Below are 18,618 nucleotides of genomic sequence, written 5' to 3' on the forward strand. Positions count from 1 at the left end.
AGCAAATTAATTTCAGTGTTGGCAAGTGAAAAGTAATGCTTGTATAAGGTATAATTTGACCTAATTATACAGATGATTGATTCTGATAAATTAACAAGATGTCGGACAAAGGAGTTAAATAAAAATAAGCACATGTGAAAAATATAAACTATGAGGGCCAGATCCTGAGCTGGTGTAAGCTGCTGAAGCTCCATTGGCTTCAATGGAGCAATGCCGATTTACATCAGCTCAGGATCTGGCCCAATATATCTGTTTGCCAATGCAAGAACTCTGAAAGCAAAACCAGGTGAATTAGCATGCTGGCAATGGAAAAGTCCCTTAACATAATAAGTATTAAACGCAGCAGAATGACAAAGAACAGCAATGGGATAATGTAATAGCTGGCTATAAAATATATAGGAAAAACAGATTAGGTGAAAGAGCAGGGAGTAGTACTATATCTTAAAAATTCCACGGAATCTAGCGTCAGCAGGATTCTGGTCAAGAAAACCACACTGTAAAATCCCCAATCATAAACAAACAAAGATATTGATAGGTTTATGCTTTCAACTCCAGACCAAGAAAAGGACACTGAGGACACATCTTTGAGAGAGATCAGAGAGACAACAAAGTCCAGTAATAATGGGAGACTTCAATTACCCATATATAAACTGATCAAATATCACACTGGGACAGATAAAGAAGCAGTTTCTTGGTACCTTAAATGATTGCTTATTGGAACAGCTAGGTTCAGAGCACAGAAGAGGAGAAACTATTAAATAAGTCAAAAATAGACATTAAATAATAAAGACCATGATATCATTAACTTCAACAGTCTCAGAAGAGGAAAGGCACCAAAAGCTAATGTGGTAATAGTAAACTTTAGATAAGAGATGGGAGCGGGGATGGAGGGGAACTCATCATCAGAGCATTCCCCTGAGTCAGGACACAGGTTTGCAGGGGTTCTTTCATACTAGCACCTCCTACTGTCTGCATCCCCTGGGCTGCCAATGCCCCTTTAAACTATCTTTCCACCTAGAGTATGCCTTGCATCTGCTGAGGGGTGCACCCTCCCCCCAGTACTGCTCTATGCCTTGTCCTGATTTCGGGTGGGGTCTGTAAACCCCATCACAGTACCATACAGCAATTTCTATGCAAGCCTATTTTATTCTTAAGGTAAAAAGCATTACAGACAAAACATATTAAAAATAATAAAAGAAGTTGCATGCTAATAAGTTTACCTAAGTTCATCCCCAACTCTACCATGGGCTCTGGCAGGAGCAGTCCTTCAAACCCCACCCAAGGGGATTCCTGGTGGTTACAAGTTCATCACAGCTCCAGCTCTGAACAATCACTCAGTCTTATTAGGCCTCAGTAGACCCATTCCTTCCAACCATACCCTAAGGGCTGGGGCGCTCCAAGGACCAGGGGTCTTGTCCATTTCCTGGGTCAGGAAGAAGGCCCTGAGCCAGTTTAAAACCAGGCTATTTATCCAAAAGCAATTTATTTGCCAGTTGGTCCCTGGGCAATCCAGTTTGAAGTAATACATGCATACTTGATGGGGTAAGGGGGGGGGGGGCGAGTGGATTTAAAGGGTTGATAAAGAAGGGAGAACATTAGCACCCCAACGCCCTACTAGAGAAGGTACATACAATGCCACAACAACACATACACACTTACATTTTTAATACAATGTTCCCCGAAGGTGTGAGCCCTAATTCAATAAGGTTTAACTTAATTCAATAAGGTTTGTTCAGGATATTGTCAGCCTGTCACAGATATAACTCTGGATGTTCTAGCTATCCATATACATATCCAGTCCTCGTTTAAGTCTTTCTGAGTTCTTGACCTCAATTATATCTAGCTATCTCATGGCTTATATACATGAACAATTAGACCACAGCAAGCTAAGGTCTACCCCACAATAGCCTGTCAGGATCTAATTGTCCATGTGCACCCTGCTGGCACCTGTTAACAGTTTGTTACAACGCTTTGATCTAATCCTCTTGAAATAGAACTATCTCAAAGCACATTAACGAACTGCTAGCACGCATCAGCAGGGTGAACATGGACGGTTAGACCAGGACAGGCTAATATGGGGTAGATTCACACCCCATGGTCTAATTGTTCATGTACACATGCTCTTAAGGTTTTATACTGCCATCCATCACCTTAGGATCTAAGTCCCCTCTATGTAAAATCATTAACAATATCAAAGTCCCAAGTGGCTTCATGGTGTCTCAGCAATTTAGAGGGTAAAATTTACAGGGTAAAAAGCTCTGCTGGGGACTGGGGGGAGTGGTTTTGATGTTTGACTTTTATTTTTGTTTTGGTAGAGGTTTATTGGATAGAAGGGAGGCATCAGTGTTGAGTTTCATTCTGATGCTATCTTGTGGCAATAAGCTACACAAGCTCATTGTGCATTGTTTGACAAAGAAAACAAACAAACAAAGAATACTATCAGATCCTGTTAGAAATCCTGAATCTTCAGTGATAAAATTGGACATTTAAAGAATACATTTCTCCTGACTCTCACTACAACTTCTTCTTTTCTTTTCTGTCCAATACATTTCAGTGCATTCCTTGCCCTTGTATGTAGCAACCAAACACAAAATTAGGAGCTGCACTGAATTTGTCCAGAAAGAACTGCCCTCTCATCTATAACTTGCTGCAGCTGCTTTTATTTAAAAGCTTTCTTGGTTCAGCTTAAGTTCCTGTCCCTTGTTTTTGAGTGTCAGACAGTTCTGTGCCATCCACTGTTTTCTGGAGGCCTCATATCTTATAGATCTCCTATTCAAGTCTCCTCTCACATACCTCTTTTAATCTGAATATAAAATTTAATTTTCCTTAACCTCACCTCATACTAGCTAGCTATATTATCAAGTGCAAAGTGCACTCTTCTTTTTTTTTTTTTAAACAGTTGGCTCCCACATAACACAAACAGTTCCATAGCAAAGAAGTAACAACAGACTACACTGTGGTGGGACTTAGTGTGTATGTGTGATTGGGAAAAGGATCCCAGTTCCACTGGAAAACAAGCCGATTCCCGAATCATGCTAACAGAGTTCAGTCCATTAAGCATAGCCCTGGGTCAGTATATTACAGATCTCTTGTGCACAAGGGACAGTAATGCCTCCATAGAAGCTCTTAGGGCCTTTTATGAGATATCTCAACCCGAGAAAGGGTTAATTCTTTTTGACAAATTGGTCCTTTAAAACTATGTCAATAACAGGGAGAATGGAACAAGGCACAGCTAGAATTTTAGCTTTTACTCTGCATGTCCAACTTTCTACTCGTTTAAGGCAAACTTTAAAAAAGGGATACTATCAAAAATTTTAAAGTCCAAGATGTAATAACATTTTTAATGTGTAACTATTAAAGACTGCTGAGGAATATTATCCCATAGATGTCTAAATATACCTACATCTCTGATAGCAAGACACAAAGCTGTGGATATAAAGATATTTGAAAAGCATTTGTAATACAACCCAAACTGACTTCATTGGGAGCAGAATTGACCAAGTGCTTTTGAAAACCCCACTCACAATTACTATAGTCTTCAGCTCAGCCATGGCAGAGATGCAAGTCAAAAGAGCCAAATGACCCTATGCTGTTGCTTTGGAGGGCACACATTGCATGTGGAGATGCATTCAGGCAGTTAATGCTTTTTCCTCTATGTTCCCTTCCACTAGCATGAGGAGAGGGGAGCAAAAACTGGGACTGGAGGGTGTGAAAGGTGGCGTAGCAGCTCTGTACATGCTCCTTCTTCCACTCACTCCTGGTTCAATGGAAGCCCCTCTGCCCCAAGTCCATGGAGTTCTGGATCTCCAGGTAAGAAGAAAGCATATCAGAGGGGAGCAAGGGTAGGTCCCGAAGTGCAGCCACACCGCAGAATGCTCCTCACTGAGCATGGTGGATATTCATACAAGACTTAATTCTCCTTCAAGCAGCATTAAGCCTTATTCTTTTCCTATATCAGCATTGAGCTGGGTGGGAAGAAACCAGCTATCACTATAAAGGGGTAAGCATGCTTTGGGTTTGCAATTTCCTCTCCCGACTGCCTCTCCTCCTGAGGAAGTACTTTGTCATGAAAACTCTCTTTGAAGTGATGCTCATGGGATTTCCTGGGCCATCCATCTCAGTCCTGTGGGTTGTATCATATGGCCTTAAAGATCTTTCTACTTATGTTTATTTCACATTCTTAGCCACTGCATTGTTGTACTATAAGAAGATTCCAAAACTTAGCCGGCATGGCAGCACTTGAAACATTTCCAAATGTGCTCCAAAAGAATCTTTCGATATTTATTTTTAAAGTTGATTTCCATGTATGAGCTCTTAGCACTATCAGTGACCCTGGTGAAACCCCTCACATACCATTCCTTCTTCAACAGATACGTTCTCCGCTAATATGTTTGAAATGGATATGGAATTTAGGATTAAGTCAGTTAGATCAAAGCCAGCTTAGGTATGTCTAGGAGTGCTGCAGTCACACCTCTGAGTCAGAGGTGTGACTGCAATGTAGACATACTCCAAGAGTAAGTAAACTGTACAGAAGCTCAAGGCACACGTTAGATACCGCGACCGAAGTCACTGTTTACACCAAAGAGTCCAACTCCTATTGATTTAAATGAAAGCAAGAAGGGGCCTGAAGTGCAGTCATAATTGTTCATGGAAGTCACCATCCTAGGGCCTGCAACTGCAACACTAACTCACTCAATGGTGCTTACTTATATAAGTAGCCCTAATGACTTCAGGAGGGTTAAGGACTACTCGTGAAAGAAAAAGCATTGGGGTATGATCCTGCTAACACTCCCTGCCATGCACGGTGCTTTGAATGATCCCACTGAAGTCATGGGGACTATACACGATAGAAAACTCAAAACTTGGTAGTGGGTGCAGGACTGGGAGATAAGGGCCCAATCCAGCTAATATACACACGTAGTCTCATTGAAGTCAATGGACCATGCATGTGCATACAGTTAAGCCGCAGGATTGGCCCTTCGTTGCATGGAACAGAAGAACTGGAACTACGATAGTGCAGAAGGGAGATCAGCTTCCATGTTTCATGAGTCTGCATAATATTGTGGGGAAAAAAATTTTCAGTGTTCTTTAAGGCAGGGTTTGTCTTCACTGATCAATGTAAAGCACAGAGCAGCATAAGGTTGGCTCTACACAAATAATAAATAATAATTGAATAAATGTAATACATAATAAACAAACAAACAAAAATAACAGTAATACACAAGCAGGTCAAGTTTTGTTCTGACTCAAAGCACTAAAAGCCAGAATAGGCTCATACTGTTGTCACAGAGGTTCCCATTTGCTCACTATATCATACGAAGAGTGCCAAGTTATACTCGCCCCAGCCTGATGCTGTCAAAACAATATATAGAGAGAAGTCTGGTGTCTTTTTTTATGGTGTACCAGTCCAGAGTTGTGAGTGATAGCTGTTTTATAAATATAGAAATTAAATTCGAGTTCAGCCTCTTACAGATGGTTCTATCACTATAAAAGCTGCCTGCTCTCAAATTAACATTTTGTTATACATAAATTTAGAAATTCATAATAAATTAACATCACAACAGCAGACTTGCTCTGTCTTCCCTGTGTTTACTTTCTTTCCATGTACAGTGGGGGTTTGGAGGGATACTATTTCCTTCCCCTCCCCTAGAGCATTCACAGCAGATATTAAACAGCTGCAGAAGCAATGAAAAAGTTGCTGGTGGAGCGAGAGCTGCAAAGATAAGCTTTGGGTTGCCAGATATTCAACATTTGCACATAAGACTTGGATAAAATTGGCAAATTTGCAAATACCAGCTTGGAATAAACAAAAGGGAAACAAAAAAAACCTGCAGCCAGAACTTTTGATCAATAAAGTCCAAGATATCAAATAAAGAGAAAAAATAACATGCTCTGGAAAAGCAACAGCAATAAAAGAAAAAACCTGATTTAAAAAAAAAAGGCTCTAGCATGCTGACCAGGAAAGAGATTTGGAGCTGTTTGGAAGATTAAGGGTTTTTATTTGGAAAAAAATCCCTAAAGCCGTTAGCCCAATATGTAACTGAAATGAAGAAGGCATACAGAATTCTTGGTTGCTACGGGAATATAACATAAATCAAAAGCACTGCTATAATTGCTATATACTGTAAGGAACTGATAAGACCTTCCCTAGCGTACTCTACCTAGTCTTGGTTATTGTACCTAGGAAAGGCTCCAATGCTTTTTGAAAGAATTCAGTACAGAGCAAAACAAGGTGAATACAGAGGCTGCAGTATTTAAATTATTAACTACAAAAACAGTTCAGGATGAGAAGCTTACAATTGTTAAAAAGAGAGAGCAAGACAGACATGAGTTTAAGAAGAGAGTATCTATCATCTTTCAAGGAATTCTGTCAAGAATTGTTGATCCAACATTTTAGGGTTTTTTTTGCCCCCCCAGTTCTTGCCTCTGTTTGTGCCATGAGTCACATCAGTGGGTCTGAACCTTTCCCTTACACATGACTCCCACTTTACACCAGAAAGCATTTCAGGACCCACTCCTCCTTTTTAACCATAGAGATAGGGAGAATGCTTACAAAACTCCAGACCAAGTCACAACCTGTAGCTGAGAACCTTTGAGCTAGATCTCATTCTAGACAGAGAAAACCCTTGTAGGGACAGCTGAGTTTCAATCTGTGGCTGCAGAGAATTGTACATGGTCCAGTGGTTAGGCTCCTACCCTAGAATTTGAGAGTCCTGGATTCAGTTTCCTGGTCTACCACAGATGTGTGAGCTAGTCACGAAGCCTCTCTGTGCCTCAGCTGTCCCTCTGGAACATGGAGATAATAACACTTTCCTGTTATTACTGTTGTTAGGATAAATACATTACAGATGGTGAGGTGCTCATAAACTACAGCAAGGGCAGCTATATAAGCACCTAAGACAGATAGATCTTGGCAAGTCACTCAACATCTCTGCCTCTCATGAACTGGGAGAATAACTGACTTTTTGGTTTGCTGGCAATTTTGAAAAAGTTGAAATAAAATTAATTTTGGGTTGGACCAAAAAAAAAAAAAAAAAACCCAACCAACCAACCAACCAAAAAAAACCCACCACCCCAACTACTTTCTAAGTTTTCAGGAAATCAAAAAGTAAAAAAATTCATTTCAAATCAAATTTTGTTCACCCCCTCCTCCCCCCCCCAACAAAAGTTTCATTTTAATCTTGAGTATTTTTTTAAATATTTTTGATTTTTTTAAACAAGATTAATGGAAAATTTTCAATGTTCAAAATGTAGAAAGGAAATGATTTGTTTGGAGTGACGGGTTTTCTTCAAAATGAACAATTTGGTGAAATGGATATGAACTTGAAAAACATTTTGGTATTGCCAAAATAGCATTTTTTGGTTGAAAAATTTCATCCACTGCTAGCTCTTAGTTTCCCCATATGTAAAACAGGAATCAGGATACTTATCTTTTCTGTGGTAAAGAATGGTGAGCTTCATGCTGGCAAGTAGTGTTGTTATCCAAATTAAGTGTTGTAAACTGTTGCCATAGCAGGGATCTAATTGGGGACCTCCACTAACTGGAGATCAAACTGGGGGATCTCCACTAAGAGCATGAGCTGCTACACGTTGAGCTACAGACTCAGGGCTCTCCCCCTAGGAGTGAGAGAGACTCATAACCTCTCTGAATCGGGTATAGTAGCTGACCTATAAACATAGAAGCTCTAAGGAAGATTCCAAAAAATGCTCCTGAAAATAGGTAGGACAAGGGCATTGAACAGAACTGGAGAAAAATCCAAGCCCACTCCTTATTCAGGGACGTTAGAAATACTGCACAGATTCAAGAAAAAGGTCCCTTGTTGTAGGACAGATAGAAACCCCCACCTAGACGCCATTAAAAATGACCCACCATGTCATAATGGCACAGAATTAATTTGTAGCCTTTGATTTTCAAGAAAGGAGTCATTTCCCTCCAGTAGCATATGTGGAAAGTAAGACTGTTTAAGGCGAGATCCTCAGTTGGTGCAGCACCACCAAACTCAGTGAAACATGCGGACTTACAGCAGTTGAGGGTTTGCTCCTAAACTATCGGTGTTGAGAGTGCCTGTAACCAGCTTATCCTGGCTCCTAAAGTATTTTTGAAAGTGTCAACGATGCAGTGGGAGGAAGAAAAAAAATAGATGGGCTCGGTTCTGTATCCTCAACTGCCACTGATTATATTTACACCCAGGAGCAGTTCCAGTGACATAAATCGGGCTACTAAACATGTTAGTGCTACTCATCCTTATAATACTACGCTACAGCAATGAGCCCAGCTTGCTAATTATTTTATTGTGATTTATTAAGATTGTTGAAGTGGCCCTCTAAAGAGAGCTTTCATTAGCACAACAGTGCCATGGCTCCCCCTCATAAGATGCTTATATTTGCAAGATTTTTTTGCCTTCTGTGTTATTGGTGTTATTGGAGGGCAAATGCTCTCTCCAGGTGCAGACTTACTCTAATAAGCTGTTTACAGTTGGGTAATTTCCTTCTTGTTATTCCCCACATATTTAAGACAGTGCTGAAGGGGTAGGCCAGGGAACTACAGCTCACCCTCATTAGCGATTTTCATTTATGTTATTTTTCCTTTTTTAAATCCCGTGCACTTCAACAGCATCACTGGAAACCACCGAAGATGCGGAGCCCAGCCTCAGATTTACTTAGACAAACTGTCGTACTGAGCAACAGTTTTCTCTTTCAGTGCTCCTGGATGTAATGCCACGGCAGGAAGCACTAGGGAGTTATAGCTCATCACCACTGACACATCCGTGTGTGAGAGTCCTGAAGAGTTGTCAAGCTATAGAAACCAGACAGATGGGAGAGAGGTGAAGTGATTTGCACAAAGTCACACAGCAGGTCAGTGGCAAAGTAGGGATTAGAGTCCAGGTCTCCTGATGCCCAGTAAAGTACTTTGTCCACCAGACCGCACTGGCACCTGCTTATCCCCCAAATGGGCAAACCCAGGTGCAACAAAAACACAGGTGTATCGGCCGGGCCCCAGACGCATGACATAGGTCAGGGTTACAAAGGATTAAGATCCCTGTCATGGTGAAGACATGCCACACAATAGTCCTGTGCCTCTGCAGTTGATTCTGACCCTCATCCAGCCTCATGCTGCGACCAGCCCTAACTTACACTGGGAATCCACACAGCTATGAGTAGAGGGAGATGCTCTGGAGAGTGGAAGCCTCCATTAACTAGGAGTGCCCTGAAGAAGGCACGATATTCTAGACGGTGCCGGCTGGCGGTAGTTATTTCTGTGCTTGGCTAATTTCCAGATCTGTTTTATGTTATGGATGCCACATTTTCTTTATTTGCTGCTGAACCTAAGCATGTGACATTGCCTGATTTTGCTGGTTTGTTGACCATAGGAAAAATAATCTAGCTGTGGGTACATGTCACTGAATTAACACTTCCACAAGTATCAAATTATTCAGACTATACCATCACGCACATCCTCAAAATCTGTTCAGTGATAATTATGTACAGTCAGTGCAGAATCTACCAGTCCTGATCACAGAATTAAAATGCAAACCAATAGTACAAAGATCCAGTCCTGCCTACAGTTTCAATTTAGCAGTTTGAGCATGGATAAGTGTGTTTTGTTCTTGTCTCTAGACATTTGGAAGCAGCAAAGTAATTTAGCAAGCTCTGTTCCTCTCAAAAACTATCTTTTTTTGGGGGGGGGGCATCCCTTGCTGAATGGTTTAACGATACAGAGAGCTATGGAATCACATTGTTTTTATCATGTTCGTTTTTAAAAAAAATTGTATTTCAACACAAGAGACCATCCAGTTACAGGTTTTTAGAGCAAAGTTTTTGCCCAAGTACATGCAACATACAAGCAACTGAGTGACCCTGTTTCTCAGGATTATGATGTTCACAGCACACACACAGCAAAGTTAGATAAAAACACCAAATACTCTTGCTGGAAGGTTGCAAAATGACTATTTTATTTCTAAGAATTCAGAACAATTAATACACATGCGTGACAGATATGGCAATTTCCTGCAATCTCCTTGAAAGACCTTCTGCTATTAGGGTTATGTATTATTGTGGGCTGGGATTGAATGTAACTTCTCTTCAGGGAAGATGTGACCAATACTGCAATGCCATGCAATATCTTTGGGGTCCATTGTTTTAAGTGAATGGTTTATGTATGATTGTGTTCGGCTCCATGGGAGAGGGCTACCACAGCTCTTCTGTGAACTAAAAACAGTAGGTGGTAGTTGTGACCCAGAAACCTCTTAATGCCAACTGGCAGAGGGCATGGGGGATGCATGGAGTTTTACAGGGGTCCACTAGGTCAGATACATGCATATTAAGTGCACCAAAGGTGATCTCTCTATCAAGAGCCAGTAGCCATTGGCCATCATAATCAATTTGAAACATATGTATGGATAATACTTAAGAAGTTATATATCTATATATGTTATGTTCTCAAAGCCTTCGAGTTCAGGCAGGTAAACAAAAGATAACATGTCCTCAGCACGATCCTTTCAAGCAGGAGGTAACAGATGCTTATCTCCCTGTCTGTCATTGTGTATTGTGTCTCTCACAATGAAAGCCTATTTTATACAAAGCCAGATGCCGATTGAAAGATTGTAAAGTCCACAAGAGAGGGAGGCCACAGGAAAAAACAATCAGCAGGGGTGTCCTGTTTATGAAAAAGAACAAAGAACTGAGCTAACATATCTACAGGTACGAAGACACACCCAGCATCCTTCACCAATGCGATAAGCTCACAGCATGGCTTACCTCATAAAAAAGAGATCCCAGTGTGCAAGTCTGGAAAATGCTGGTGAGCAATACTTTATTAGACGTGTGAGTATCTTGTTAATTAAGTCTAGGCTTTAGAAAGCGTGTTAGGATTTTATTTTTTATGTAACCATTTGTTTCCAATATTTCTATTTGCTGTCACCCAAGTCTCTCTACTTTATAGTGAAAACAAGTAAAAGTTTATTTAACAGAGTTATGTAAGTGCTGTGTGTTAAGCTGTGTGTAACTGGTAAGCTGGAAAGATTGTTTCTTTAGGAGCACTGAATCTGTGAGTGTCCAGGGGAGCAGAAGCTGGGTGCTCCAGCGAGACACTTGGAGGTTGGTGTGTGCTTGTTGCTAACTTGCGGGGGGTAGGGAGGGGCTGCGCAGGCTGAGACGGGACTACTTGTCTATTTTTGTTGCCGGTGGAGGTTGGGAACTGACACATGGAGACATATATGAGGCTTCCTCACACTAAGAGCCTGTGGTAGTGAGGTGCCTCACAACCTTGGATACCCTTGGGAAGCACCACAGTGAATAAAGCAAATCAACCAGGTTGTAAACCCCCAGAGAGATATCACCTTCTGAGGAGGCTTGCCTATACTAGTTCAAACTGGCTTCTTCAGACAGGCAGAGAAAGGACTTCTGGATAAATAATCTGAATTTAAAGTGACACAGGACTTACTTTCTGATCCAGCAAATGGACAGGACTTTCTGTTCAAGGAGGGGCCTCATTTCTTGCAGAAGGGTTGGAAGGACTTGACTCACTAGGGTCCCATAAGACTGATGAATGACCTCTGGTAAGCTTTTTCACATGCAGGTAGGTTCTTTGTTTGTTTTTATGTTTTTTCTGCAATGCTTTTACCTTATGAATAAATGTGCTTGCTGTGTGGTAACTTACAACTGCAGGCAATACACTAGTCATAGTGTTTGGAAAGAAAGCAAAAGTGTAGTTACCATGAAACTGTGACAACAACAACCCAAAAACAGAGAGAGAGAAAAACAAGTGTTTTTTTTTAAAAGAGAGACACAACTCACCCCATCTTACTCCAGGCTGGCTGGCACAAACGTACTACTGCTGACTCCAGATTACATGTTTCCATAAAGAGCACCCTACTTTGAAAGCAGGACCAAGAAAATCTACTGAAATTTTAAGTGATAGCCTACAGTTGGTTTGTAGCATTGTTGCAGGGATGCTAGCCCCAGAATATGAGAAAGAAAAGGTAGGTGAGATAATGTCTTTTATTGATCCAACTTCTGTTGATGGAAGCTACACAGAGTTCTTCTTCAGGTCGGGGAGAGTAATCAGTGTGTCTGAGCTAAATACAAGTTGGACAATAAGGGTTAGATTGTTATGCAAAACAATTAGCCTTAGCATCACAATCAGCAACAACTAGGTTAGCAGCCAGACGTGTTAGTAGCCAAATTGTGGTAATGAGCCCTGACACCAGTGCCCTGTGGAGTTCATGATTTGTAGTGTCTTGCACTGTTATGAATTTAAGTTCCCAGCATGGCTGGTGGGTATAAATGGCTTGGGGATGCTAAGCCTCCTCAAACAGCAACCACCACCAGAAGCTACCACTCGGCCTCTGTCTCCAAGGCCCCACCCTCACTCCACCTCTTTCCAATCCCGCCCTTCCCTCCTCCCAAGGCCTGCCTTCTCCTCTGGGCTCCCCCTGCCAACAGAGCGGGGGTGGGAAGAAGCAGAGCGAGATCAGGGGGGCTGAAAGGAGCGAGCAGTGCAGGTGGGAGGGCCTTGTGGGAGGGGGCTGAGCAGGGACAGGGCCTAGGGCAGAGCATGAGTGGCGCTTCTGGGGGAGGAGGCAGAGTGGGGGCAGGGCTTTGGGGAGGAGCCAGCCTCCCCAAATTCAAGAGGCATGTGCCACCTATGGTACCCAGGCTCACCTTGTGAAGGTGTTGTGCAGGTATCCTTTCAGGACAACTATTGAAAGATCAGATATGGAGTGCTCACTTTGTGAAAAGTATTCACCTACAGGTGATAAGGTGTTTTTATCTTTCATCATTCTTCTGTGTGAACTCATTTGAGAGCGTAGTGATTGTCTGGTTTCCTTCCTCAGAAGATCACTGAGTGGCTCGAAAGCTAGTACCTTCCACCAACGGAAGTTGGACCAATAAAAGATATTACCTCACCTACCTTGTCTCTCTCAGTGTACTATTGTAACAGTTATAAATATACCACAGGATAAAACAGGAAACAGCTGCTGCATAGAAAAGTTGTTGAAACCAATCCCAGATGCTTTCAGGGATCTTCTTCATCTTCAGTATGTCTGCCACCATGTCCTGCTCTGCAGAAGTCACCTCGTTAGTCAGGCTGGTAGTTCTAGCCAAAACACTTGAGGAGGGAGGCTTTGCATTGGATTTCAGACCTAGTTTGGATCCCCTGAAGTGAAATTGGGAAGCTACAAATGTTTGAACAAATAATATAGCCTCCATTATTCTGCTCTCTTTTTTTAAATCATGATCTGAGGACTTCAGTAACTCAGGCAGAAGTTGTGGGTCTATTACAGGAGTGGGTGGGCGAGGGTCTGTGGCCTGTGTTGTGCAGGAGGTCAGACTAGATGATCACGATGGTCCCTTCTGACCTTAAAGTCTATGATTCTATGAGCTGCTATATCTTGAGTTAAAGAGCCAATGCTCTCTGGCTGGGTCAGTAATTTCAGAGATTCACCTCCTCCTGGTTCAAGTACAGAAAGGACCCTGTAACACACCTCGCCAGTGGGTTACCCTGGTACAAGCAAACCTACAGGCTCAGAACAAAGTGTATTTTAAACTGTCAAGCAGACTGTATGAGATGTATATTCTCCCCTGTGTGCAGGATCAGAGTCTCATTAATATTGCTGGTAGGTTCATGTGGGCACTGGTTAATTTATGTCTATTACTTCGAGTAGGTATGCATGTCAAAGCCACTGTAATCAGGTCTTCCATGTCCAGTTGTTTGCTCATTGCTGCAGGAAGTGGAAGGGGGCATTTTTTTTTCCCCTTGAGGGCCACTGCACCATTAACCAAACGCATGACATGGGAGATGCTGCCCTCCTCTGGAGGGTCAGATAGTGGTCGCTGCCACAGCAAGGATAATGGATATGATGGAATAATGTTCCAGAATGACACATTCAATGTTCCTATTGAGAAGAACTGTAGTTTCCTTTTCAAATCTATAACGCATTCAGAAACGTAAAGGGGTAGGAGATTCATGTCCAGCTGCCATTCAAGGTGTTGAATACATAACTACTCCCCTCTCCTCCTTGCTTCTAGCTACATTTATAGGCCATCGATAGGCTCTGCACTGCTGCCTTATAGAAGCATCTGGCAGCACATGTGACTTGCCAGATGTTCATGATCTACCAGTAAAGCTCTATGGACCACAAATGGTCCAAGAACAACAGTTGGGGTACCAATGTCCCAAGCTTCACCGTAGTTATTGAAGTCAGTCAGCATGGTCTAATGGCTAGAGCAGTGGGCTGGGAAGGAGAGTTGGGTTCCTTTTTCTACTTCTGCCACTGATTTATTGTGGGACCTTGGGCAAGTCACTTCATATCTCTCTTTCCCATCCTTTATCTTCGCTATTTGGATTGTATACTCTTGAAATCAAGGACTGTCTCCTGTTGTGTGTTTAAAAAGCATCTAAAGTACATTGAGGCCTTAATTTTGAGTAGGGTCTCAAGGCGCTAACATCATGCAATCAGCAGCAACAGCAACATGAATAAATATGACAATTTCAAAATACTGACACACCTAAATACTTCATTTCTCATATTAACTCAGATTCATGGGAATTAGATATTTATAGCACCGTGCTCATTAACTCCAACAGAAACTGAGTTCCAAATATTAAAAGAATTGTCTTCAAGCTTCAAAGGCTCATTCACAACAGCCTATTCATTCCAGTTCATGATCAAACTGGATTAAGGCATGCATTCATATACAATGACAAATTCATTGCCATGTGTTGAAAGGTAAGAGAACAGTTACTTTATTTTCACTGCTATCAAAGTAGCTGCTAATAATTAACAGCCAGAAATGTAAAAAGGTTCTTTTGCTGCAAGAGCACATTTTATATGTGCTAACATATTTTCCAAAGTCTGGCTGCTGGCCCCCTGTGGTTAAGGCAGATGTAGATGGGTTTAAAATGGGCCAATGAAAAAATAATAGTGAAGACAAAGAGGAGAAATTCAATTTCTCTGGGAAACCCGTGCCATGGAATGGATTTGCATTCAGATGACACTGCATATTTCACTATAGGCTGGATTCACCATATCTCATGCAGGGAGGTGTAATTTACAACTCCCTGAGCCAGCAAGCCCCCTTACATCCTATGGGGTAGTCATTTGGGAAAGGACAGGCATGGTAAATACCACCTTACCCTTTCACCGGAAAGTGAGCATTTTCAAATCACCAGCTTGGGCTCTATAGGCACTCCATTGGCAGAAGCCACTGAATCAAGGCACGAAATCAGTGCACTCCCCAACCAAGCCCATTCTTCCCAGCCAGCGCCATCCCCTCCCACTTTTTGGGCATTGCTTTTATAACCATTAATTACTTATAGAGAGGCCCACCAATGGATCGGGAGCATGAGTGGGGCTGGTTTCAGTTGTAGCCCTTTCCCCCATGCATCTCCAGAGGAGGTCAATGACTCAAAGGAGGTGAGGAGGGGTGATCAGGGAAGCTGCCCTTCTCTACACCAGCCTTCAGTGTAAGCCTGGCACCGCAGATTCCACCATGAACTTGGGTGGTACCACATAAACTGTACCATGCAGGGACCAGTTGTGTGCCTGTCTCTGTTCTTCAGTCTATTGCTGAGCTCCTGCTGAGGCTCACTCCTACCTCAGGCCAGTAACTAAATGCCATCATTTGGTCCTATGTTAATACAAGACCACTCCCACAGAGATGTGACAAGAAAGGGATGACATCCTCTCTATCCCCACTTACCCTGCAGAAAGGAGGCTGCAACTCCCTTGTCCCTAGCAGACTTTCTGTTGCTGGTGACTTGTGCTAGGGTTTATCCCGTAGAAGCCAAGGGATGCAAAGTCCAGCTGTCATAGAAGCAAATGGCTAAAGTCCATTGACAATGGGAGTAAGATCAGGACCACCTTTTCCAGTCATTCACTTTTTTCATGCAAAGGACAGAATCAAGACATAACTGCAAAAATCCTGTAAATATGCAGCTCCAATCCTGGAACTTCTTGTGTGTGGGAGAGGGGGAGAGATTGGTGGAACCAGGCTGAGCCTGAAATCAGTGGGTCTCAGCGATGGCACAGCAGTCTTTTGATGTTTAAGAAACTGCAGGATTGGGGCCTTAGCATCTCTCCATCCATCCTAAATGTAGGTAAACTGAGCATTAACTCTGTGCACCAGCTTTCTTTTACGAGAAAACAATTGCAGCATACAGTACAGTCATGCACACCTTTCTCTGGGGCAAAGAAAACAGAACACCACAAAACTAGGTGCCATAAAAGTAAGAGAAATAAAACCTTTTATTGCCTGTGGTGGAAAATTGTAGAAGTATAATAGAGAGATATAGTTTCACCTTGGAAGCAAGGTCTTAGATCGTGCCACTGAATGCACAGTCAGTAGATACACAAGAAGCAATATTCACAAGGCACCATAACACCATTCAGATGTTTTATACCCATTGATTGTAGATAAGTCAGCCCACTTAGTGTATTTAAGGGCAACACAATGAATATCTGCCATTGCTTTGTTAGATCTGTGTGTGTCTATCTTTTCATACTGTTGTGTTAAGAGCAATAGTAAGAGATGGTCTAGTGTGGTATTAGGAACATCACAGCTGAGTTAAATGAGAAATGAAGTAACTGTACATGCTGGAGAGAAACTTCAGGGTTGTCCAACAGAACTCCATCCTCAAGAGTTTCCAGCAAGATAGAGCGATAGCACATTCACCACTGAGACAAGCTGAAGCATTGCATCAAATGTTAATAGATGATCACACTCTGATGTTAAAATCGTCTCCAGAAACTGCTGAAGTCTGCCTTTTCCAAGTTAGCTCTCTCACACGTAACAGATATACGAACCCCTGCAGACAAAAGCTGGAACTAGAACTCTGGTCCTTAGCTCCAAAGGTCAGCATCCTTAGCTAACACTAGCAGTAGGACCCTGAGAATGATAGACCTTGGCCTGTCAATAATACATATTTGATATACAGTACAAATAAAGTTAAGAGGGATTTATAATAAAAATGAAAGCCCAGCTTTCTTGAAAGTCAGACAGAGCTGGTTCCAGATTGACAGCTCTAGCATGGACAATTACATCTTGACCTGCAGAAGCATATTAAATAGTATAGAAAGAAGAGCATAGAGCCTTTGGATTGAAGGGTGTTTATTTGGAGATAACATGTAAAAATGGTACAGAAGAATCAGGAGCCTAGACTCGTTTACCCACAGGCTGTGATTGCAATAGGAAATGGCTTTGGAAAACATACAATTAGGCATGACCAAAGGGGCAGACTGTAATACTTCCCTCTACAAAGACAGTGTGGTACAACTCTGACAGAGGTTCATTGGTGGTTCACTATGCTGTGTCAGCAAATCCTGTCAGGCCTGACATATCACTACACCTAACACACTTGTCATGATACATACTCAAAAGGTGACACATACTAGATCACTGGAAAACTAATAACTCACTGAACATTAATATTCTTGTATGATGTATGTGCAGTAAACCCACAAAGTACTTCATAGTCATATGGTAGGAATGTGTGACTAAAATGTGTTTAAATCAGGCATGTCAGGAGGAGCTGATAAACAGGTTTTCTCCAGACCAAGGAAAGAGGCCAGCACCTCAAACCAGGGATAGCCAAATTCAAGGAGCTATTCATTTGTATTGGAGGATGCAGGAAAAGATAATTTACTTTGTAAAAATCACCAGTGGGGGAGAAGACACCATGGAGTCTGCACCAGACAGCAAGGCATCCCCACCCCGCAGGAAAAGGAACTTTACCTGGGAATACATTTCAGAAGAATACATTTTAAAAAATTTACTGGACTATAAAGAGAATGGGAGTGAACCCCTAAGTTATCCTTCACCAGAGGAGTCAAAGAAGCCCAGCACCAGAGGGACTGGGCAGTCATCCTGGAAAAGAGACTTGTTGAGAAACAATTATTTGAACAAGAGACTAATTTGTTAGAGCAAACTTTAGTCTCAGAAGTACGTTTTAGAGTTGTTTGCTTGTAACGACTTTCTGTCTTTGCTCCTTATACTTGCTATCACTTAAATCTACGACTTTTTCTTTAATAAACTTGTTTTACCTTTACAATAAACCAATTCACTGCTGTGATTGAAATGGAAGTGTTTGTCAAACCCCAGTTAAATTAAGGAGCTGCAGGGTGTTGTCTCTTTAACTAACTTAACCCCTATAAGTGTTCGGTGAGAGGGCTGGATGTTGCAGGGAGACGGTTTTGGGGAAACTCAGGATTGGGAAGGTGTTGGGATCACTCTGCAAAAAGTAACTGGGTGGTGGTCACCTGCATGCTTGTAAGAGTGTGAGCCACAGCACCACAGCATGTAAGCCACCCAGAACTGCAGGGCTGGGGGTGACACAACCTCTTACTGGTCTGGTTTGAAACCCAGCTGTCACAGAGCCTGTTTTGGCACTTCAAAGAACACTGTAAAACAGCACTGAACTGAATCAGAGAAGACCAAGCAGGACACTGTTTTTTGGCTTTATCTGGGGCAGTGGTTGAGTTTTGGTCAGTCTTATGTAGTGTCACAGCAGGAAAGGCAGCTGGATAAGTCCATTCTAAACTTGACTTGAATGCTTTTCCTCATCTATACAATCCTAAGTGAGATGGACCTGCACCAAAACCTTGAGTTTAATGCTAG

Source organism: Emydura macquarii, unplaced genomic scaffold, assembly GCF_026122565.2.
Source record: "Emydura macquarii macquarii isolate MOO-44397 ecotype Brisbane River unplaced genomic scaffold, CSIRO-AGI_Emac_v2 contig_719, whole genome shotgun sequence".
Lineage (NCBI taxonomy): Eukaryota > Metazoa > Chordata > Testudines > Chelidae > Emydura > Emydura macquarii.